At 43.0% G+C, this 25,313-nt stretch overlaps 2 long non-coding RNA genes across 2 annotated transcripts in view; one reads left to right on the forward strand and one right to left on the reverse strand.

The window, feature by feature from the left end:
- LOC121398901 overlaps positions 1-23,801 on the reverse strand; it is a 28,755-nt gene extending 4,954 nt beyond the window's left edge. Inside the window, exons 1-5 of the long non-coding RNA XR_005964604.1 lie at positions 23,613-23,801; positions 21,582-21,824; positions 17,220-17,329; positions 16,117-16,194; positions 15,823-15,917 (exon numbers count right to left, since the gene is read on the reverse strand). This is a non-coding gene — a long non-coding RNA (uncharacterized LOC121398901). The remainder of the gene's footprint in view (positions 1-15,822; positions 15,918-16,116; positions 16,195-17,219; positions 17,330-21,581; positions 21,825-23,612) is intronic.
- Positions 8,796-9,388, forward strand: LOC121398906. The gene is made up of 2 exons (XR_005964609.1): positions 8,796-8,912; positions 9,006-9,388. It is a non-coding gene; the product is annotated as an uncharacterized LOC121398906 (long non-coding RNA).
- Positions 23,802-25,313: the final 1,512 nt, after the last annotated feature.

Consider the following 25,313-nt stretch of genomic DNA (forward strand, 5'->3'; position numbering starts at 1 on the left):
AGACCTGTAGCCTATAGTACAAATCCCAGCATCCCTTGTCACACCTTCAGCCTGTAGTTTTCTAGCTATTACTGACCTAAAAATCCCAGCATCCCTTGTCAGACCTGCAGCTTGTGGTCTTAAGTTCTGACACAAATCCAGCATGCTTGTCAGACCTGCAGCCTGTAGTACAAATCCAGCATCCCTTGTCAGACTTGCAGCCTATATCTTCTAACTGTTACTGACCTACACATCCCAGCATCCCTTGTCAGACCTGTAGCCTATAGTAAAATCCCAGCACCCTCGTCAGACCTGTAGCCTATAGTCAAATCCCAGCAACCTTGTCAGACTGCAGCTTTGTCTTCTAACTTTTATGAACTACAAATCCCAGCATCCCTTGCAGACTGCAGCTGTGGTCTTCTACTGTTACTGAACTACAAATCCAGCTCCTTGTCAGACCTGCAGCCTGTAGTCAAATCCCAGCTCCCTGTCAGACCTGCTGCCTATAATCTGAACTGTCACTGACCTACAATCCAGCATCCCTTGTCAGACCTGCAGCCTATAGTAAAATCCCAGCATCCTTGTCAGAACTGTAGCTATAGTACAAATCCAGCATCCCTGTCAGAACGAGCCTATAGTACAAATCCAGCATCCCTTGTCAGACTGTAGCCTATAGTACAAACCACTCATCCTTCTCAGACATGTAGCCTATAGCACAAATCCCAGCATCCCTTTCAGAACGTAGCCTATAGCACAAATCCCAGCATCCCTTGTCAGACTGCAGCCTATAGTACAAATCCCAGCATCCCTTGTCAGAACTCAGCCTATAATCTTCTAATGCTACTGACCTACAAATCCCAGCATCCCTTGTAAACCTGCAGCTTGTGGTTTCAAATTTTACTGAACTACAAAATCCCAGATCCCTTGTCAGACCTGCAGCTTGTGTCTTCTAACTGTTACTGAACTACAAATCCCAGCATCCCTTGTCAGACCTGCAGCCTGTGTAAAACCCAGCATTCCCTTGTCAGACCTGCTGCCTATAATCTTGTAACTGTCACTGACCTACAAATCCCAGCATCCCTTGTCAGACCTGTAGCCTGTAGTACAAATCCCAGCATCCCTGTCAGACCTGTAGCTGTAGTACAAACCCAGCATCCCTAGTAAGACCTGCAGCCTATAGTACAAATCCCAGAATCCCTTGTCAGACCTTAGCCTGTAGTACAAATCCAAATCCCTTGTCAGACCTGTAGCCTATAGTACAAATCCAGATGCCTTGTCATACTGCAGCCTGTAATACAAATCCCAGCATCCCTTGTCAGACCTGTAGCCTATAGTACAATCCCAGCATCCCTTGTCAGACCTGTAGCCTATAGTACAAATCCCAGAATCCCTTGTCAGACCTGTAGCCTATAGTACAAATCCAGCATCCCTTGTCAGACCTGCAGCTGTAGTACAAATCCAGCATCCTGTCAGACCTGCAGCTTGTGGTCTTCTAACTATCCCTTGTCAGACCTGTAGCCTATAGTACAAATCCCAGCATCCCTTGTCACACCTTCAGCCTGTAGTTTTCTAGCTATTACTGACCTAAAAATCCCAGCATCCCTTGTCAGACCTGCAGCTTGTGATCTTAAGTTACTGAACTACAAATCCCAGCATGGCTTGTCAGACCTGCAGCCTGTAGTACAAATCCCAGCATCCCTTGTCAGACTTGCAGCCTATAATCTTCTAACTGTTACTGACCTACACATCCCAGCATCCCTTGTCAGACCTGCATCTTATAGTACAAATCCCAGCATCCCTCGTCAGACCTGTAGCCTATAGTACAAATCCCAGCAACCCTTGTCAGACCTGCAGCTTGTGCTTCTATTTTATGATACAAATCCCAGCATCCCTTGTCAGACCTGCAGCTGTGTCTTCATGTACTGAACTACAAATCCCAGCAATCCCTTGTCAGACCTGCAGCCTAAGTACAAATCCCAGCATCCCTTGTCAGACCTGCAGCCTATAATTTGTAACTGTCACTGAACCTACAAATCCCAGCATCCCTTGTCAGACCTGCAGCCTATAGTAATCCGCTCCTTTCAAACTGTAGCTATATGCTACAAATCCCAGCATCCCTTGTCAGACCTGTTAGCCTTACTAGTACAAATCCCAGCATCCCTGGTCAGACCTGTAGCCATATAGTACAAATCCCACATCCTTCTCAGACCATGTAGCCTATAGTACAAATCCCAGCATCCCTTGTCAGACACTGCAGCCTATAGCACAAATCCCAGCATCCCTTGTCAGACCTGCAGCCTATAGTACAAATCCCAGCATCCCTTGTCAGAACTGCAGCCTATAATCTTCTAAATGTTACTGACCTAAAAGTCCCAGCATCCCTTGTCAGAGTTGCAGACTGTGGACTTCTTATTGTTACTGAACTGAACTACAAACCCCAGCATCCCTTGTCAGACCTGTAGCTTGTGGTCTTCTGTTACTGAACTACAAATCCCAGCATCCCGTGTCAGACCAACAGCTTGTGGTCTTCTAACTGACATTGAACTACAAATCCCAGCATCCCTTGTCAGATGTGCAGCCTGTAGTACAAATCCCAGAATCCCTTGTTAGATCTGCAGCCTATAGTACAACTCCCAGCATCCCTTGTCAGAACTGTAGCCTATAGTACAAATCCCAGAATCCCTTGTTAGACCTGCAGCCTATAGTACAACTCCCAGCATCCCTTGTCAGAACTGTAGCCTATAGCACAAATCCCAGCATCCCTTGTCAGACCTGCAGCCTATAGTACAAATCCCAGCATCCCTTGTCAGAACTGCAGCCTATAATCTTCTAACTGTTACTGACCTACAAATCCCAGCATCCCTTGTAAGACCTGCAGCTTGTGGTCTTCTAACTTTTACTGAACTACAAATCCCAGCATCCCTTGTCAGACCTGCAGCTTGTGGTCTTCTAACTGTTACTGAACTACAAATCCCAGCATCCCTTGTCAGACCAGTAGCCTGTAGTAAAATCCCAGAATCCCTTGTCAGACCTGTAGCCTATAGTACAAATCCCAGCATCCCTTGTCAGACCTGTAGACTATAGTACAAATCCCAGCATCCCTTGTCACACCTTCGACCTGTAGTTTTCTAGCTGTTACTTACCTAAAAATCCCTTGTCAGACCTGCAGCTTGTGGTCTTAAGTTACTGAACTACAAATCCCAGCATGGCTTATCAGACCTGCAGCCTGTTATACAAATCCCAGCATCCCTTGTTAGACCTGTAGCCTATAGTACAAATCCCGGCAGCACTTGTCAGACCTGCAGCCTGTAGTACAAATCCCAGCATCCCTTGCCAGACCTGCAGCCTATAATCTTCTAACTGTTACTGACCTACAAATCCCAGCATCCCTTGTCAGATCTGCAGCTTGTGGTCTTCTAACTGTTACTGAACTACAAATCCCAGCATCCCTTGTCAGACCTGCAGCCTGTAGTACAAATCCCAGCATCCCTTGTCAGACCTGCTGCCTATAATCTTGTAACTGTCACTGACCTACAAATCCCAGCATCCCTTGCCAGACAGGCAGCCTATAATCTTCTAACTGTTACTGACCTACAAATCCCAGCATCCCTGCCAGACCTGCAGCCTATAATCTTCTAACTGTTACTGACCAACACATCCCAGCATCCCTTGTCAGACCAGCAGCCTGTAGTACAAATCCCAGCATCCCTTGTCAGACCTGTAGCCTATAGTACAAACCCCAGCATCCCTAGTAAGACCTGCAGCCTATAGTACAAATCCCAGAATCCCTTGTCAGACCTGTAGCCTGTAATACAAATCCCAGCATCCCTTGTCAGACCTGTAGCCTATAGTACAAATCCCAGAATCCCTTGTCAGACCTGTAGGCTATAGTACAAATCCCAGCATCCCTTGTCAGACCTGCAGCCTGTAGTACAAATCCCAGCATCCCTTGTCAGACCTGCAGTTTGTGGTCTTCTAACTGTTACTGAACTACAAATCCCAGCATCCCTTGTCAGACCTGCAGCTTGTGGTCTTCTAACTGTTACTGAACTACAAATCCCAGCATCTCTTGTCAGACCTGCAGCCTGTAGTACAAATCCCAGCATCCCATCTCAAACCTGCAGCTTGTGGTCTTCTAACTGTTACTTAACCACAAATCCCAGCATCCCTTGTCAGACCTGTAGCCTGTAGTACAAATCCCAGCATCCCTTGTCAGACCTGCTGCCTATAATCTTGTAACTGTTACTGACCTACACATCCCAGCATCCCTTGTAGGACCTGCAGCCTATAGTACAAATCCCAGCATCCCTTGTCAGACCTGAAGAATGTAGTAGAAATCCCAGCATCCCTTGTCAGACCTGCAGCTTGTGGTCTTCTAAATGTTACTGAACTACAAATCCCAGCATCCCTTGTCAGACCTGCAGCTTGTGGTCTTCTAACTGTTACTGAACTACAAATCCCAGCATCCCTTGTCAGACCTGTAGTAAAATAGTACAAATCCAAGCATCCCTTAGGTAAGACCTGCAGCTTGTGGTCTTTTGTTACTGAACTACAAATCCCAGCATCCCTTGTCAGACCTGCAGCTTGTGGTCTTCTAACTGTTACTGAACTACAAATCCCAGCATCCCTTGTCAGACCTGCAGCCTGTGGTCTTCTAACTGTTAATGAACTACAAATCCCAGAATCCCTTGTCAGACCTGCAGCTTGTGGTCTTCTGTTACTGAACTACAAATCCCAGCATCCCTTGTCAGACCTGCAGATGTAGTACAAATCCCAGCATCCCTTGTCAGACCTGTAGCCTAGAGTACAAATCCCAGCATCCATATTCAGACCTGCAGCCTATAGTACAAATCCCAGCATCCCTTGCCAGACCTGCAGCCTATAGTACAAATCCCAGCATCCCTTGTCAGACCTGAAGAATGTAGTAGAAATCCCAGCATCCCTTGTCAGACCTGCAGCTTGTGGTCTTCTAAATGTTACTGAACTACAAATCCCAGCATCCCTTGTCAGACCTGCAGCTTGTGGTCTTCTAACTGTTACTGAACTACAAATCCCAGCATCCCTTGTCAGACCTGTAGTAAAATAGTACAAATCCAAGCATCCCTTAGGTAAGACCTGCAGCTGTGGTCTTTTGTTACTGAACTACAAAATCCCAGCATCCCTTGTCAGACCTGCAGCTTGTGGTCTTCTAACTGTTACTGAACTACAAATCCCAGCATCCCTTGTCAGACCTGCAGCCTGTGGTCTTCTAACTGTTAATGAACTACAAATCCCAGAATCCCTTGTCAGACCTGCAGCTTGTGGTCTTCTGTTACTGAACTACAAATCCCAGCATCCCTTGTCAGACCTGCAGATGTAGTACAAATCCCAGCATCCCTTGTCAGACCTGTAGCCTAGAGTACAAATCCCAGCATCCATATTCAGACCTGCAGCCTATAGTACAAATCCCAGCATCCCTTGCCAGACCTGCAGCCTATAGTACAAATCCCAGCATCCCTTGTCAGACCTGAAGAATGTAGTAGAAATCCCAGCATCCCTTGTCAGACCTGCAGCTTGTGGTCTTCTAAATGTTACTGAACTACAAATCCCAGCATCCCTTGTCAGACCTGCAGCTTGTGGTCTTCTAACTGTTACTGAACTACAAATCCCAGCATCCCTTGTCAGACCTGTAGTAAAATAGTACAAATCCAAGCATCCCTTAGGTAAGACCTGCAGCTTGTGGTCTTTTGTTACTGAACTACAAATCCCAGCATCCCTTGTCAGACCTGCAGCTTGTGGTCTTCTAACTGTTACTGAACTACAAATCCCAGCATCCCTTGTCAGACCTGCAGCCTGTGGTCTTCTAACTGTTAATGAACTACAAATCCCAGAATCCCTTGTCAGACCTGCAGCTTGTGGTCTTCTGTTACTGAACTACAAATCCCAGCATCCCTTGTCAGACCTGCAGATGTAGTACAAATCCCAGCATCCCTTGTCAGACCTGTAGCCTAGAGTACAAATCCCAGCATCCATATTCAGACCTGCAGCCTATAGTACAAATCCCAGCATCCCTTGCCAGACCTGCAGCCTATAGTACAAATCCCAGCATCCCTTGTCAGACCTGCAGCCTATAATTTTCTAACTGTTACTAACCTACAAATCCCAGCATCCATTGTCAGACCTGCAGCTTGTGGTCTTCTGTTACTGAACTACAAATCCCAGCATCCCTTGTCAGACCTGCAGCCTGTGGTCTTCTAACTGTTAATGAACTACTGATCCCAGAATCCCTTGTCAGACCTGCAGCTTGTGGTCTTCTGTTACTGAACTACAAATCCCAGCATCCCTTGTCAGACCTGCAGAATGTAGTACAAATCCCAGCATCCCTTGTCAGACCTGCAGAATGTAGTACAACTCCCAGCATCCCTTGTCAGACCTGTAGCCTAGAGTACAAATCCCAGCATCCATTGCCAGACCTGTAGCCTATAGTACAAATCCCAGCATCCCTTGCCAGACCTGCAGCCTGTAGTACAAATCCCAGCATCCCTTGTCAGACCTGCAGCCTATAATTTTCTAACTGTTACTAACCTACAAATCCCAGCATCCCTTGTCAGACCTGCAGCTTGTGGTCTTCTGTTACTGAACTACAAATCCCAGCATCCCTTGTCAGACCTGTAGCCTATAGTACAAATCCCAGAATCCCTTGTCAGACCTGTAGTCTAAAGTACAAATCCCAGCATCCATTGTCAGACCTGCAGCCTGTGGTCTTCTAACTGTTAATGAACTACAAATCCCAGAATCCCTTGTCAGACCTGCAGCTTGTGGTCTTCTGTTACTGAACTACAAATCCCAGCATCCCTTGTCAGACCTGCAGAATGTAGTACAAATCCCAGCATCCCTTGTCAGACCTGTAGCCTATAGTATAAATTCCAGCATCCCTTGTCAGACCTGTAGCCTATAGTACAATCCCAGAATCCCTTGTCAGACCTGTAGCCTAAAGTACAAATCCCAGCATCCATTGTCAGACCTGCAGCCTATAGTACAAATCCCAGCATCCCTTGTCAGACCTGCAGCCTATAGTACAAATCCCAGCATCCCTTGTCAGACCTGTAGCCTGTAGTAAAAATCCCAGCATCCCTTGTCAGACCTGTAGCCTATAGTACCAATCCCAGCATCCCTTGTCAGACTTGCAGCCTATAATACAAATCCCAGCATCCCTTGTCAGACCTGCAGCCTATAATCTTCTAACTGTTACTGACCTACAAATCCCAGCATCCCTTGTCAGACCTGCAGCCTGTAGTTTTATAGCTGTTACTGACCTAAAAATCCCAGCATCCCTTGTCAGACCTGCAGCTTGTGGTCTTCTAACTGTTACTGAACTACAAATCCCAGCATGCCTTGTCAGACCTGCAGTCTGTAGTACAAATCACAGCATCCCTTGTCAGACCTGCAGCTTGTGGTCTTCTAACTGTTACTGAACTACAAATCCCAGCATCCCTTGTCAGACCTGCAGCCTGTGGTCTTCTGTTACTGAACTACAACTAGCCTATAACCTAACTGTTACTGACCTACAAATCCCAGTATCCCTTGTCAGACCTGTAGCCTATAGTACAAATCCCAGCATCCCTTGTCAGACCTGCAGCTTGTGGTCTTCTAACTGTTATTGAACTACAAATCCCAGCATCCCTTGCCAGACCGGCAGCCTATAATCTTCTGTTACTGACCTACAAATCCCAGCATCCCTTGTCAGACCTGTAGCCTGTACTAGTCCTATTACCGTGATATCATGAAGTTGAGAGGCTGCATGTCAGCAGGGACTGGGCCTCATATTATAATAGAGGGAAGAATGGATGGTGCCAATACAGGGAAATGCTGCAACCTGTTTAATTTCATTTCATTTAAAGGGGAACTTTGCTTTAATGCTGTTGATGCAAAAGGAAAAACTGATGGTAAATTTAGTTTTTTGCCAGTGGAAATCAGATTTTAGAATTTATGGTCGGAATAAAAATAACAGATAAAACAGATAAACAATATATATAAGTTTAGGGTTTGTTTTTGTACAATGGGAGAATTGGTTGAGGGTGTGAATACTTATATAAGGCAGTGAATCCTGATATGTATAGCAGAGAGGACTGGTGCATGTGAGCTTACAATCTCTTCTTTCTTTCTGTTTCCCCACACAGTGAATTTTGTGAGCGACGAAGCGTTTTCACAGCGTTTTCGAAGAGATTTTCAGAGTGATTTTTCACAGCGATTGTTTTAGAGATATTCAGTGATATTCCATCTGATTTTTGGCGTTTGGATATAACATCTTCCTTTGACGTCAGCTGATATCTCTTTATAACCCAACAGCTCTTTTAAGAGCTAAAAAACTTAGGCGCAATGCTATTCTGCGCCCCCTGGAGGAAGGTAAGTCAACTGCTACTGTTTTAGCTGAATTTAGGGTTTTGCTGAATAGAGAACAGGTACAGATAAAGTATAGAATGTAATAGACTCTTTCTCTTCTCCTTCAGCCACAGGCGGAATCCAGAACCCTCTCCGAGACTTATGAGGTGAGTAGAAAGGAGGGTAAAACACTCGCCGCTACTGCCGGAAGTGAGACATGTTTTGTACCCTGAGGAATATTATGTTATCAATAAAATCCTTCTTTTTTCTATTTTATTTTCCAGCCTCCTGATGGTCGGCTGACCAAGGATGTGCTTGTTGGAGTGGGCGGCACTGGAGACGTCTACAAGGTAAGTTACCAACCAATTCCTAGAGAGTAGGGGAACTGAACAAGATTGTGATCACTACACACAATCACACAATGATTTGGCAGACATATCAAGCTTCTGGTTTGGGGGCTGCATTAGACCCTCTCTTTCCTACTTGTATATAAGTCAACCTTTCTGTCTGTATTACAGGGACGACACCATCGTAGAGGCGTGGTAGCGGTGAAGATCGCCAACATCAGCCGAGTACTGTATCTTTATAATTCCAATCACTATATATCAATCCGATTTGTGTAGTTGCCTATGTGAACTAAAGGGATTTCTATTATTCCACTCCAGGATGAAGAGTCAGTCTGCAGGGAGCTGAAGTTTCTCCAGCAGTTCGGAGGCCACAAGAACATCGCCTCTTACTATGGAGCCTACTACAGGGCTCCACTCACGGAGTGCTCATCGGAGCTCTTGGAAGTAAGAAATGATTTACTGTATCGTGTTCATTCCTCTTGTGCCAAAACAATCTCCACTGGAAGTGACAGAATACATGACCTGAAATAATTTCTATATATTGCAGATTGTTCTTGAATACTGTGGTGGAGGCTCTCTGTACAACCTCATCAGTAAGACCAATGGCCAATCCCTGAAGGAGACCTGGATTGGCTATGTCTGCAAGGAGGTTTTAAAGGTAAGGCCAGATTTACCCCTTAAGGACTCTTCTTTAATTGCATCAATTATATATACAATCTCTTTGTTGGGAATGTTTATAATCTTATAACATACATCTCAATCTCCCCAGGGGCTGCACCACATCCACAAGAACGGGGCCGTTCATAAAGACATCAAGAGCCCGAACATCATGCTCACAGAGACGGCCAAAGTGAAGATCAGTGAGTAAAACTTACAGTTATAAGAGTAATGGATGGTGGGGAGCTTCTGTGAATATGGAGTCAGGGGGTTTCATAATTCAGGTTTCTATCTTATTGTGGTTAAACAAGTTATTTTCCATTAATGGATTCTATCTGTCATTTCAGTCGACTTTGGACACAGCTGGGACCTGGACCCGCAAACTGGGTTGTGCCACGAAGCGGAAGGGACACCACATTGGATGGCACCCGAGGCCATAAGGCAGAAGGGCCAGCGCCTGGCGTACGACACCAAAGTATGTTGTACTTATAATACTTGTAACAACACGGAGCAGTTACTTATCAGTGTTAATGGGACATAGAAGCAGTTATTTTCTCATGGAGAGAAAGAGTTTTTCGGAAACGTTGGGTCTCTTAACTTTGTGCACATGTGTCTGCTTTAATATATTTGCTCATTTGCATTGTGAAACTGGTGTTATGTACTGTAACTGCTATTGTTTGTGTATTGCTGTATACACTTTTATATATAATAAAGCATTTTTTTTACTTTTACATATACCATGGTGTGTTCATTTACTAGGGGGTGCATTGGGCTATTTTAGAAGTTGTTTTCTGTTCTGTTTTGGCCATAATTGAGCTAAGGAGAATGGCGTGTACTTTTGCACCCATGATAATATATGTATATGTTTCTAAAAGAGAAGTGCAGCCTTTTTACTTAGATTTTATTAAACACCAATAACCCAATTCTCTCCTTCTAATGCTCTTTGGTGTGTCTTTTGCAGTGTGACATCTGGTCGCTGGGGATAACCACCATCGAAATGGCTGAAGGAAAACCACGTAAGTGAATCACAACAATTGTGGCTACTTTATTTTATACATTGAGCAGCAGAGGTTCTATATCAGAATGGGAGGAATTTGGGATGATTTGCTATTTCCAGCAAAAAATAACTTTTTCTATAGATTAAATAAATAACTTCTAGACATGTTTGATGGACATGATGTATATGTTTTTCACTTTCAGCATACACAGGGCAATATCCAGTTGAGGACCTGATAATTGAAGCCCAACCACCGAAGCTTCAATCAAACACCTGGTGAGTCTGTCCCAGCTCGTGTCAGATAGACAGATATACTGCAAAATATATGTATATCCTGGGGTATAGCTAATGGTTACTGGGGGGGAGAGGGAGAGGGAGAGAGAGAGAGAGCGATGGATAGTTGATGATAGACAGACAGACATATAGATAGCTAGATGCGAGAGGGATAGAAAAATATACGATAGATAGATAGATAGATGATAAATAGACGATAGATAGATAGATAGATAGATAGATAGATAGATAGACAGATAGACTGCAAAATATATGTATATTCTGGGGTATAGCTAATGGTTACTGGGTAAAAGCTTCTGGAATCTGGAAATCTGGGGATTTTTTTTGCTAGCTAAAGCTAAAATCTCTGGTTTTTCCAGGTCACAGCATTTTGTGTCCTTCTTGGAGTCCTGTCTGAAAAAGGACCCTTCGGAGAGAGCGTGTGCTGAAGAACTCCTGCAGCACCCATTCGTCACCCAACTACCACCTAAGAAGATCGTCAGGGCTGAGATAGAAGAACATCTCCGGACTCTGCAGAACTTGCCGGCCAAGAAAGGTGAGGGAATCCATTATATTTGATACGACTGCACCATCTCACAGTGTAACTCAACAGCTGCAAGAGTTGCTTTTTATTATAATCACACTGGGAATAATAAACATGTTTTAAGGGGTACTTAATATTACATTTTAGGATAATGGTGACAATGGCGTTGTAAGACAATTTGCATTTGGTCTTCAGTCTTTATTTTTTTGTTTATGAATCATATACAAGCTCTAAATTGTATTCATGAATCACAAATATGATTTTTCCCTATACAGGACTGAAGGGAGTTTCTCTCTCAAAGCTGCGGCGTGCTTGTGACTTCTGCAAACAAACATCGGCAGAACAAGAAGCAGCTCTACAAATGGCCCTGGAAGGCTTCTCCTGTTATTGATATTGTGGCCAATAACATCAACAGCCCAGAATGAGTTTTCTAAATCACAGCCAAGGAAAAAGAAACATCCACAGGGTAAGGTCCCATCTCTATTCACTACAATGGTTCTCAGCTGGTAGACAAATAACAATTTGATCCCCTGCTGCCTGGTGGGTGTCTACATTGGCAGGACCCGAATCCTCACTGTGCACAAGAGGTGGGTTTCGGCTAGAAGATGCTCAAGTTTACATTTCTTGGTCACAATCCTTCCCAAAATCAAGGTTTTCTGTGCTGATGGACATTAGCCTCACTGCAGCAGCCACACAATAACACAACAGGGTAGAATGTGATTGAGAAGGCTCAGGCATTATTTCTTATTCCCATAGCCAGTGCATTTATTTCTAAAAGGAGCATTAAGCTGGCCATAGACGCAAAGATCCGATCGTACGAATCGTGGATTCGTACAATTTTCGGACCGTGTGTGGAGAGTCCCGACATTTTTCGTCCGTCGGAGATCGGTCGTTTGGTCGATCGGACAGGTTAGAAAATTTCTGTCGGCTGCCGATAATATCTCTGCGTGTATTGCCGATCGTACGATTTTCAGAGGGAGACTGTCACTAGTGTTGTCAGACATAAGTATCGTACGATTGCCGTCAGGGGCAGAACATTGGGTGATCTGTTCTATTTGATCGGAATGGTAAAGACTTTGATCTGAATGGTTAGTGGAGGTTCGGGAGATGGGAAAGTCCGATCGTACGTTGATTCGTACGATCGGATCTTTGCGTCTATGGCCAGCTTTAGTCTGGGTGAAAAACTCCCTAACATGAGGGAACCCCTAATGAATAAGACTTGTGCATAAATGCCATGCCTCTGAATGAATTAATGATGATCTATTACTGACTGATATTTTTTTCTCATACAGATCCAGTGGCGTCTGCAGCTCCACCAGCAACATCTCCTTTCAAGCTGATGCAGTTCAGCAAGTGGTAACTTCAAGATTCCTGCAACTACACCAGCAGGGACTTTATCTCCTCCTGTAGCTCTATGATTGTATTCTTTTCAGACTATCACATCTCCACCAGTGGTGTCTTTGCTTCATTTTACCTCACTCCACCCACACACATCTCCACCTCACTTTGAGTTCCATAGTTTCATCCATCTTCCTTTTTTTGCAAACTACTACAACCCCAACATCTTGCCTTAAGCATCTACATTTCACAGAACCATAGCTCCAACATTCATATCTACCTCTACAGCTCCACTAGCAGCATTCATATTTTCAAACACCATAGCTCCACTATTAGGACCTTAGTTTTCCTTAGTATCCAATTACCAATCTACCTAAGGACTTTTCATCTAACTTTAGCTCCATCACTAGCCCTTATCCCATATTTTACCTCTAACCGCAAGCTCTGTCCTTGTGCTAACACTCCTCCACCAATATCTTCTTTTATTTACATATCATCAAGAGTTTCTCCTCTTTAAAATATCTTTTAATCCTTGCCCTTCTTACTACACCTCCATTTAGTCACCACTACATAGCACACACTAAAATGATTCCCCCTACACAGAGGCTTCTCTTCTCCAATTTTTTCTTTTGCCTCCCCCCCTGCAATCTCCTAACCCAATTCCTCAGTGGTTTGACTATGAAGCTTTTCATTCATCCAGGTCATGGTATATCTAGTATAGGTAAATCTAAAAACAACTGGACTTGCTGAGTAATCAATGAAGATGTTTCACTACTCATCCGAGCAGCTTCTTCAGTTCAACTGACTGGTTGAACTGAAGAAGCTGCTCGGATGAGTAGTGAAACGTCTTCATTGATTACTCAGCAAGTCCAGTTGTTTTTAGATTTACCTATACTAGATATCCTCAATGGTTTCTTCTGTTCAAATTCTTTCCTTTCTAAATTCTATCCTTTCAAGCCTTCCACTCAACAACTAGTCACATCTCCTACTCTAAACCCTGACATAAACTCTTAGTACTGATACTCACATAAACTCATAGTACAAGTTGATCCAGGGACTTGTCCGATTGCCCGTTGGGAGTCAGGAAGGAATTTTTCCCCCTCTGAGGCAAATTGGCTCTGGCTTCAGATGGGGTTTTTGCCTTCCTCTGGATCAACTACTAAATAGGAAGATCCCTTTTATACTAAAACTTGAACCTAATGGATGTGAGTCCTTCCCAACTTAAATTAGTATGAATTCATCTAAAATGCATAAATATAACATCCAATTTATAAATAAATATGTTTATACACATTTCATTGGTATTCTTGCATTTTTTTTATAGTTCTATAGTATTGCTAGGGAACATTACAGAGGAGGGAGACCTCTAGTGCAAGGGAAAAGGGTCACTGAAAAGTGAAGGTGGAATCAAGAGGCAAGGGTGGGAGAAATTGGTGAAAGGAGGTGCTAAGGATGGATAAATATAAGAAGGGGATAAGCCATGTCTGGACCCAGTCCTACTGATCTGCACTGATGTCAGAGGTTTGGTCAATCAATCCCATACAAATGATATATAGTCAGTACAGCAGCCCCCCTGCTCTGATATTAATCCATGCAGTTTATGTTTAGTCCAGGATTTACTTGCCCTTTAAGAGACAGGGTGGTAGACAAGAATATATTCATATTCCAGTGTCTTATTCAATTCAATGCATGGTTGCTAGGGTAATTTGGACCAGATGGCTGAAACTGCAAACTGGAGAGCTGCTGAATAAAAAGCTAAACAACTGAAAATCCACAAATAGTAAAAAATGAAAACCAATTGCAAATTGTCTCAGAATATCACTCTCTACATCATACCAAAAGTTAATTTAAAGGTGAACAACCCCTTCAATATGAGACAGGGAGGAAAGCAGAGATCTCAACAGCCTGATTGTGCCAGTTACTTTCATTCTCGCCCAGAGTCTGCCGGAGATGGTCAATAGCTGAATAAGGGAACCAGACCAACTGAGAGGAGCCTGGGGAAAGAAACATCATTGCTATCCTTTATACAGCGCATGGCTTCTCCAGTAGAACTGATTTTCCTATCACAGTGGCACAAGCACAGTTGGTTCAGTTCAGGAGGCAATAAAGTCATCAGTAGGTATGCAGAGGGAAACAGACACTCCATATGGATAGTGCCTTAAAGGAGAAGGAAAGGCTAAAACTAAGTAAGCTTTATCAGAAAGGTCTATATAAATACAACAAGTAATTCTGCTCTGAGTCCCTTTGAAGAAGTTAATAGTCTTCCTGACAAAAAAACTTTTTCCTGAGAAAAAACTCAGTTTGAGTTTTAGATATTCGATTTTTTTTCTTAAATAACCTCCCAATCAAATTTCGAGTATATTCGAATTTATTAGAGTAAAAAAAAAAAAAAACTCACATGAATTCAAAATTCAACCTTTGATAAATGGGCCTCCCCAAATTTAAGGGAAACAAACAGCTATACACTAATGGCAGCATTATATATAGATCTATAATATTATATAGTCTTACTCCTGTCATATTCCAGCTGTCACATATGCATCATGTACTGACCAGGAAGGTATCAGGGCATGTCAGGAATATAATGCTATCATTCAGTTAGCCAGAAGAGAATTGTAGTTGTGTCGGTATATATGGAACTCATACTGGAGTTCACACAGTAGTTGTGGGTCATTAGGTCAACGGTACGAGCATGAGATTCAATGATAACTACAACCTACCTAAGGCATATTTAAGTGAGACTTCATGAAGAAAATGAAGCATCTGCTCACTGTGCAAGTGCCCCCCCCCCAAGGACAGAGAAGAAATGGGCAGTTACCTCATTATGGAGATTTACATATGGAAACTCTACAAGGTCCTGCAGCTGGGAGCACTCACACAGAACCACTACGAGATGCCGTAAACAGTTCAGTTGCCTAAATTATAATTATTAAACAGCAAGAGTGACTCTAGCATTAAAGGCAGGGTCCCTTGGCCAACCCTCCTCTCCTACCCAAATGGAACATGCTCCTCCACTAATGCAAAACTTTACTGGGCTTTATATGGTGCTACAATGTTTACATTTTCCTGATTATCCGGGTATTGTTCTGGCTGGGCCTTATACTCCACTTGGCCAAAAAATTCCTTGGCCTGTGTATGCAGTCTAAGGACGAGCACAATATAAAAAAGCCCATGTCTGATCTGATAGGTGGACAATAGTGAGCAAACTGGACAAAGATCTGCTTCTTTGGTAAACTGGCAAAAGGAGACGATAATGTATAACTATTTGGATTTACAATGCATGTTATGCAACTAGACTTAAAGTGAACTTGTCACGGGGGTCGTACCTGCGAGGATCTGGGATTTGAGTTAATGCGTCATATGCTTGGCTGTTGTGTCCCATGTCTAAGCGATGCTTGAAAATCCGAATCCTTAATGCTGCCTTAAAATAAAGGATAATTTTACAGGATTAATTATATTTTAGTTGGGATCAAGTACAAGCTATTGTATTGTTACAGAGAAATAGGGAATCATTTTTACAATTTTGGCTTATTTGGATAAAATGGAGTCTATGGGACACAGCCTTTCCGTAATTTCAATCTCCTGAAATGAAGAGCAAGATGCCCCATAAAGATGCTTACCAGTAGGTTTTACCGCTGCGGGCTGCAGTTCAGGGATGCCGCCTGTTGGAGGTGCCATTTTCTGGGCATCACCATCCTCTAAAAACAATGAGAAAAAACGTGCAGCAAAATATTAGAACTCTGAATTTCATTCTTGTCAGACACAATATAACTGAAAATAGAACACCCTTCTAATACGCTTTAAAGGAATTGTTCAGTATAAAAATAAAAACTGGGTAAATAGATAGACTGTGCAAAATGTGGTGTATTTTATCTGTCTTATGTCTTCCCCCCAACTACTCTGTTTAAACAGTTGCCCCCCAGGGATATGAACAGGAATAGTAAACGTCTCAGAGGCCGGCAGCGTGGCTAATTACCAATCAGAGCTGCAGCCTGTGGATTCAATATGAAGCCATTTTTAAATGGGTGAGGCAACAAACTTAGAATGCAATGTGATGCTGCGGGAGGTGGATGTTGCACCCCCACCCCCTGCAAGAACAGAGGAACCTGAATCACAGCTCAGGGACATATTATGGGATGCCCAGCTTCAGCCTTCCTGTGATATATATATATATATATATATATATATATATATATATATATATATATATAATATATATATATATATATATATATATATATATATATATATATATATATATATATATATATATATATAAGCCCTCACAGTACTGGTGCACATACACCATTGCATCCACCTCCATTAACTAGTAATTCTCATCTCTCAAACACCCTGGGGGGGGGACACATAATGAGAGATGGAGCTAAAGCCTGAATGGGTAGTTATTGGGACTGGATGGCAGATTTAAGGATATGGATTTATTCCTGGAGTATTTAGCAGAGAAGGTATAGAGCTATAATATGGTGGGTGCACAATGGTCAAGAAGAGAAAGTGAAAGGGAACAAAACGGGTAGGGACTAGCAATGCACTGTTGAATGTTTATAATCCTTTGACCTAACCCAACCTGTGCCTTTCTCAGGCCACTATATGGATTTATATACCTGGGCAGCCACTTCTCCTACATCATCAGCAGGGGCAGGGAAAGCACAAGTATATAAACAACCATTGTATAACTAGTGGTGAAACAATAATCTCCACTTACTATTCTAGAATGAAAAAGATCTCATTAGGCATCTCCACCTCATCAAACATCTGGATGATATAAGGGTGATCCAACTGGTTCATCACTTGGATTTAATTTAAAGCCATCTCCTAAACCCAAATAAAGAGAAATGGTAAGACACTGTAAAGACCCAGAGAATCCTTACACTTTTGTAGGCCTAGGTTCCCTGGTTCTCACTTTTTGGCTTCTTCTCTATAAGTCTGACTTATAGACTGCATCCCACAGTCACACCCCAATAAGTAGCTCTGAACCCCACATGTACATCTGATCCTTTTATCCAATTCTTACACTTCCCCTGTTGTTTTGGAGGAGAAATAAGTACTTTTATGGAGAACAGATTCCCATGAAATGCATGACTTTTCCCTGGATATTGTCATTCACAAAAATGCCATTAACCTTCCTGGTTTCCCCATCAAAGCAGGGATGGACGGACAGCCAATTTTACTCACTATGCACATTTACACCTTCAAAACTATGTAACTGATTAAAATTCTTATTGAAAGATTCTCAACACATTTTGCATTTACACAATGAGGTGCAGACTATTTGTGGCACACAGTTGACGCCCAATCACTATCCACCAATATATCATGTCCTGCATGTAAAGGCTTTCAGTCCTTATGTCCCTGCATTCCTCAGGATTAGGGTTCTGGCACATGAGGGTTGAGCAAACCTGGTCCTACATAAGAACAACATTGATAATATTCCAATTATATGGAAAGGGTCTAGGGATATACTGTACTTAAATATATTTATTTCAGGCTTCAGTTTGTATAATAGTGGAATCATATTAACATCTGTAACAGATCCTGTTTTCTTGATCTCGTCCTTGAGGGCAGGAATAACTGGGATTCAAAAGAGGCTCTGGCAGAGAATCCCAAACAACCCCCCACAGTCCCACTAAATAGCAACTGTCTATGGAACCTGAGGGTAATAACTTCACAAATTATAGCTATACACCGTTTATGCATATTTATATAAATCTAGCAATCACCATCCAAAATAGCTAGGAAACATATATAACCATTCTCTCAGATTTTTCCAAGGATACGCTCCACCTTTGATTAAGGAGAAGGAGTTTGAGGGATGGCTGATAAAGCGAGAAATCAGGCTATGGGAACAAACTGACTTGTTAGGTTTGGATTCCAATATCAAGAGAGAGTCCACCACTGTCGGTAATCATATTTTAATAGACAAAATCAACAATAAAATATCTTTTAGGGTGGTGGCAGACGGGGAGATTAATCAACCAGCGACAAATCTTCTCTACTGCTGGCGACTAATCTCTCCAAATGCTTTCGTATTTACAAAGTCACCCGAAGTTGTCTCTCAAGAAAACTTTGGAAATCTGAAGCGATTTGTATGCCATCCCACTGGTGATTCGTATTCTTGCCAGCAGGAAGGCATTTCGGGGAGATTAATCATCCACTGAAGAGAAGATTTGTCGCTGGGCGACTAATCTCCCTGTCTGCCTCACCCCTTCAACAGAAATGAGATACAGGCAGGGCGGGGCCAAGGTAGTTTGGCACCCTAGGTAAGGCATTCAATCAGTGCCCCCACTTACCATTGTGGTTTGTTTTTTTTTTTATAAAGAAAGCTAACAACATATTCAGGACTGAAACTTTCAATTTATATAAATATGTAAGGTAGGTAGGTGATGCCAGTGACAAAAGTATTTAACACAATAGACTGTCTTAGAATTGTACTCTGCTTGCATCTTTATCATAACATAATAAAATCTTTTGTAATAATAAATAATGACTGATCACAATATTTATGATAAGGTAAAATATATTAGAAGTATTGTATTTAAAAAAATTATACAACAAACAGCGACAAATCTTCTCTACTGCTGGCGACTAATCTCTCCAAATGCTTTCGTATTTACAAAGTCACCTGAAGTTGTCTGTCAAAGAAACTTCGGAAATATCAAGCGATTTGTATGCTATCCCACTGGTGATTCGTATTCTTGCCAGCATGAAGGCATTTCGGGGAGATTAATCATCCACTGTAGAGAAGATTTGTCTCTGGGCGACTAATCTCCCTGTCTGCCTCACCCCTTCAACAGAAATGAGATACAGGTATGAGATCCGTTATCTGGAAACCAGTTATCCAGAAAGCTCCATATTACAGAATGGCCATCTCCCATAGACTCCATTTTATCCAAATAATTCAAAGTTTTAAAAATGATTTCCTTTTTCTCTGTAATAATAAAACAGTTCCTTGTACTTGATCTCAACTAAAATATATAATTAATCCTAATTGGATGCAAAACCAGCCTAATGGATTTATTTAATGGTTTTTCATGATTTTCTAATAGACTTAAGGTATGAAGATCCAAATTACAGAAAGATCCCTTATCTGGAAAGCCCCAGGTCCCAAGCATTCTGGATATCAGGTCCCATAGCTGTACAGATAATACCATCTTCTGCAACGCGTTTAATCCACATTGCCAGCGGGAAGGCATTTCGTAGAGATTAGTTGCCCCCAGTAGAGAAGATTTGTCGCTGGCTAATCTCCCCGTCTGCCTCCACCCTTAAACAGAAATGAGATACAAATTCTGTAATCCCATTTTCTGTATCGCTTTTAATCCACAGTATAGAGAGATCCAATCCTGCTTAGCTAGGTATTGAGTATTTTATCTACAGTTTTTCCTGGACACTAACCCTAGGGCAGAGGTGCCCAAAAGGTAGATCAGGATCTATTAGTAGACCTTTAGCTGGGACCTTTAGCCTTATAAAAAAGGGCCACCTAAATATACCTGTAAATCCTCAAAGTAAGTCCTCTGTCAAAAGAAACACTACATTTCTTTCCTTCTATTGTGTACACATGGATTTCTGTATCAGACTTCCTGCCTTCATCTTAAACCTCCTTGCCCCGGGCAAGAGCATGCTCAGTTTGCTTCTCTCCCCCCCCCCCGCCCTCCTTCTCTGCTGTAATCTGAGCCCAGAGCTATAAGTGAGCAGGGAGAGACTCAGGCAGGAAGTGATGTCACACCAAGCTAATACTGCAGCTGCTATCCTAAACAAACAGAGAGCTTCTAAATATATATATATATATATATATATATATAGCATTCTAGCTTGCACTATTGCAGCTAATCTATTGGCAATAAAATGCCTCCGTAGCTATCCATCTCCTTTAAGATTACCTGAGAAATATTGTTTGTTAAATAAAGCAATATACATTTTCCCATAAATCAGTATTTATGTATTTTTCATGGAACAGAATGCTAACAATGCTTTTATGGATGTAGAAGTATGGGCACTCCTGCCCTAGGGTATCATTGAAGAAATTCTAATACACGAGGATAGAGACCTTCTTGTGAGCTTGTTCAGATGTGGGGGGAAAAAGAGATGCATTTACTGACCATATACATAATTCTTTCTCCTCCAAAACAACAGGGGAAGTGTTAGAGCTGAAAGTAAGGATCACATTTACATGGGGGGGTTCTGAGCTACTTACTGGGATACGACCATGGGTCGCAGTATATGAGTCAGACTAAAAGTGAGATATACAGGAACAGATGGGAATGTGATAGGGACCTTGGATTGTAAACTTACAGGGTGAGGAACTGATAGGATTGTGATAGGGATTTTCGATTATAAGCTTCACTGGGACAGGGACTCTCAGGGGCAGGGATTGATGGTAATTTAATAGAGGGCATAGATTGTAAGCTCACTGGGGCAGGGTAGATGGGTTATGTGATAAGGGCCTTAGACTGAAAGCTCCACTAGGCATGGACTGATGGGAATGGAATAGGTACCTTAGATTGTAAGCTCACTGGTGCAGGGAGAGATGCAAATGTGATAGGGACCTAGAATTACTACATCACTGGGGCAGAGGCTTATGGAAATGTGATAGGGTCCTTAAATTGTAAGTGCCAATGGGCAGAGATAAGTGGGAATGTGATAGGGAACTTATAGATTGTAAGCTCCACTGGGCAGGGACTAGTGGGAATGTGATAGGGACCATGGATTGCAAGCTCCACTAGGCATAGACTAATGGGAATGAGATAGGGGCCTTCAATTGTAAGCTTTTTGGGATAAGGACCGATGGGAATGTTATGCAGACTATAGATTGTAAGCTCCACTGGACAAGGACTAGTGGGAATGTGACAGGGAATTAGACTGTAAACTCCACGGGGGCAGGGGCTGATGGAAATGTGACAGTGATTTCAAATTGTAAACTTCACTGGGGCAGGGACAGGAAGAAATGTATACTTGCCAAAATGTACATTTCCCTCCTGTATTTCTACTGCTTCTGCTACTAGTAGGACAGTGGAGAAAAAAAAAAGCTTTAATAGTTTATCACCCTATTTGCGTACTGTGATAAAGTTACCTCTCTGTGAATTTTATATCCATCACTGGTGTGTCCTGTGTTTTCCTGCCCCCACTAGGACTGGGAGAGGCTGTTAGTTGTGTTCTCTGGATCTGCTCTTCCACCGTGTCCTTACAAGGCAGTAGAGGGGTCGAAGTAGAGGGACGGTTCAGCCCTCAGTGTTAGTACCCCCAATTTCTTGGCTTCATGGTCTTTAGTGCTGTTGGTCCTGTAAAGCCTTCCTCCTCTGTTTGACTGGACTGGCTGGAAGGAAACACAGTGTATTTGAACCAAACTGTTGCCATGTTAAACACAGTTACTTTTAGATACCCATTATTTGTATTCAATTTGGAGTGGATAGCCTCCTATACATAACTAGTGACTTCCTGGACCTACTACAGTAGGGGGGCATAACTACCTGTATCTAGTAGAACTGTGTCTAGTAATCAAGGGAATAGTATTAACTGGTTGCCCTGAGGAGAGACAATGCATTGGATTATCACAAGTTGCACCTGCCCTGGCTATGTGATTTATATAATCCCTACCCTCCCTCTCATGTTTACCAGACATAGTCCATGTTCAGAGGATTCCACCTTGGTTGTTTAGAGCTTGTGAATTCAATTTGTGATTGGCACTGTCACTATGGCACCTCCCCCATAGATCTGGGACTCTCAGAGCTCAGAGAAATGTGATCCCGGGGGGGGGGGGGAGAGGAGCAGAAGGAACCAAAATTCATGTATAAAAACCAACATATCAGCCTTGCCTTATACACCAGATATGCAACCATGGGTGTCCGCAGAAAATTTTCCAGGGTGGGGCAAGGAGGCATCTGTGGGCGGGCCTGTGAGATAGGTGGGTGTGTCACTGCCATCAAGGGGTGGAGCTATGCCACGGCGATCAGCCGATCGCCGGGTCAATCAAGGGAATCCTGCACAGTTTCCCTAATTTGACCCGGGCAACCCTTCAAAATACCGGTTGTCTGACAAGTGGCAACCCTAGTTCACACAAAGATGGCAAAGTGGCAAGTTCATGTATAAATACCCCCAGAACTCACAAACAGATGGCACAGGGGCAAGTACATGCATAAATACCCCCAGAACTCACAAACAGATGGCACAGGGGCAAGTACATGCATAAATACCCCCAGAACTCACAAACAGATGGCACAGGGGCAAGTACATGTATAAATACCCCCAGAACTCACAAACAGATGGCACAGGGGCAAGTACATGTATAAATACCCCCAGAACTCACAAACAGATGGCACAGGGGCAAGTACATGTTAAAATACCCCCAGAACTCACAAACAGATGGTACAGTGGTAAGTACATGTATAAATACCCCCAGAACTCACAAACAGATGGCACAGGGCACGTACATGTATAAATACCCCCAGAACTCACAAACAGATAGCACAGGGGCAAGTACATGCATAAATACCCCATGTAGCCACATGTTCTTTTTTTACAATTCATTCTGCTGGGTACCTACATAATCTAGATGACAGTCCCAGACCCAACACCACAGTAATAAAAGCCACACAAACATGGGAGATAAAACAAACACTAGAAACCCACTGGTTACCAGGGACCCCCATACAAGTTAAAAAAAACAATTGGTGGTTAGGATAAGGGCCCCCCATAAAAGTTAAAAAAAAACTTCATTGGTGGACAGATAGAGACTGTAGAAAGAGAGGGACTCACAGAGAGAGTCAGAGTGCAGAGAGAAGCAGAGTGCAGTGAGACAGAGTGCAGAGAACAACAGAGTGCAAAGAGAGAAAAGAGAGAGAGAGAGACAGTGCAGAGAGAGACAGAGTGCAGTGAAAGAGAGAGTGTAGTGAGAGAGGCAGAGTGCAGAGAGAGACAGAGACTCACAGAGAGAGACAGAGTGCAGTGAGAGAAAGAAAGAGTGCAGCGAGAGAGAGACAGAGGGACAGAGAGAGAGAGGCAGAGAGAGAAACAAAGACTCAGAGAGAGAGAGGGGTAGAGAGAGACAGAGTGCAGGCTAAAGAGATTCCTGAGAATTACAGTGACTGCTGGCTTCCCTTCTTACCACATCAGTTCCTGTACTTCCGTCTTCGGCATCAGTGATGTCCACGCTCGTAAGGGGGGCTGGCTAATCCCCCCTTTGAGCCTAAATCCTGCCTGGCCCAAAACTTTCTTCCTTGTTCCCCCCTGATGGCAGGCAGGCAGGCCTGCACACAGCACAGCATGAGAACGGAGACGAGTGGAAGGGGCGGAGCCACAGTGGGAGGCTGGGACGGAGGAGCGGTCCTAGAGCCCACAGTTTGAAATGAACATTATAGATCAGGAGCGGCCCACATTACAAAATGCCCGAATAAACAGATGGTCAGTCTGCTGGTCCCAGGGGGGGGCACTGACCCCTCTTGCCCCCCTCTGTGGACGCCCATGTATGCAACATGGGGGGTTTCTAGGCCAAACCAAAGAGCACAGGTAGCATTTCAAGAAAATCTCTTCATTTAAAGCAGGGCATTTGAATCTGTAGGTGTTGAACCAAAACTGGGTTTAGGGTGGGTAACCATGACCCCCCAAAATAAAGTGAGATTTCTTTTTGCCAGTAGATCATGGTACCTATAGGGAACATTGACATACCTCCCAACATTTTGGAAGTAAAAAGAGGGATATAAAATTTTTTGTCATGTAGCGCGGCAATTTTTTTTGACCACACCCATTTTGTGGCCACACCCCGTATTTACCATGTTCATTTAACAAAGCCAAATAGATTGGATTCGGTTAGACTGTTCGATCACTATGCTTCCGTCCAATGAAGCCAATAACACATGGGAAAAGGAGTGATGAATTCCAGTCAAACGCAGTGGGTTGCTGCAAAACCAGTGCTTTATTTAACACAATAAAAGCACTGGTTTTGCAGCAACCCAATGCGTTTTGACTGGAATTCATCACTCCTTTTCCCCATGTGTTCATTTTACAAAGTTTGGCAGGTTATAAAAGTTTGAAAATATTTCTCCTTATCTAAACTGTTAAAATGGACTTATTTTCTTATCTCAAAATTGTTTACAAAGTATCTTAGTTGCACCTGTTAGCTGTACTGGCCTCTCTGGCAAAAGCCAATTAAAGTTAGAAACTTTGTTTCTTCTTTCTGGCTGTTCAGTGCAGAGAAAAGAGGGACTTTCCAGTACAAATGAGGGACCTTCAGGTTGAGCTGTCAAAAGAGGGACTGTCCCTCTGAAAAAGGGACAGTTGGGAGGTATGCATTGATAATTATTTCTAGGAATCTTGACTCCTAAAAAGGATTATAGGCATCCTATTCAAAAGGTTAAAGGACTTTATTGTTTTACTGAAGGATCTGTACTGAAGCAGGTGCCTAGTGTAGACAGTATGGATGCACCAAATCCAGGATTCGGTTTGGGATTCAGCCTTTTCCAGCAGGATTTGGGATTCGGCCAAATCCTTCTGCCCAGCCGAACAGAATCGTAAATTGCATATGCAAATTAGGGGCTGCGAGGGAAATCACGTGACTTTTTGTCACAAAACAAGGAAATAAAAAATTTTTCCCCTTCCCACCCCTAATTTGCATATGCAAATTAGGGATTCGGTTCGATATTCGCAGAATCTTTCGCAAAGGATTCCGGGATTCAGCCGAATCCAAAACAGTGGATTCGGTGCATCCCTAGGTAGACAGAAACATACTTGTATAAGGATAGGGCAATTATTTATGGCAAAAGTCGTTACTAACAGCAACTTTTTGTTGCACGGGATCCCGCACAACCAT

The sequence above is a fragment of the Xenopus laevis genome, chromosome 9_10S (assembly GCF_017654675.1).
Source record: "Xenopus laevis strain J_2021 chromosome 9_10S, Xenopus_laevis_v10.1, whole genome shotgun sequence".
Lineage (NCBI taxonomy): Eukaryota > Metazoa > Chordata > Amphibia > Anura > Pipidae > Xenopus > Xenopus laevis.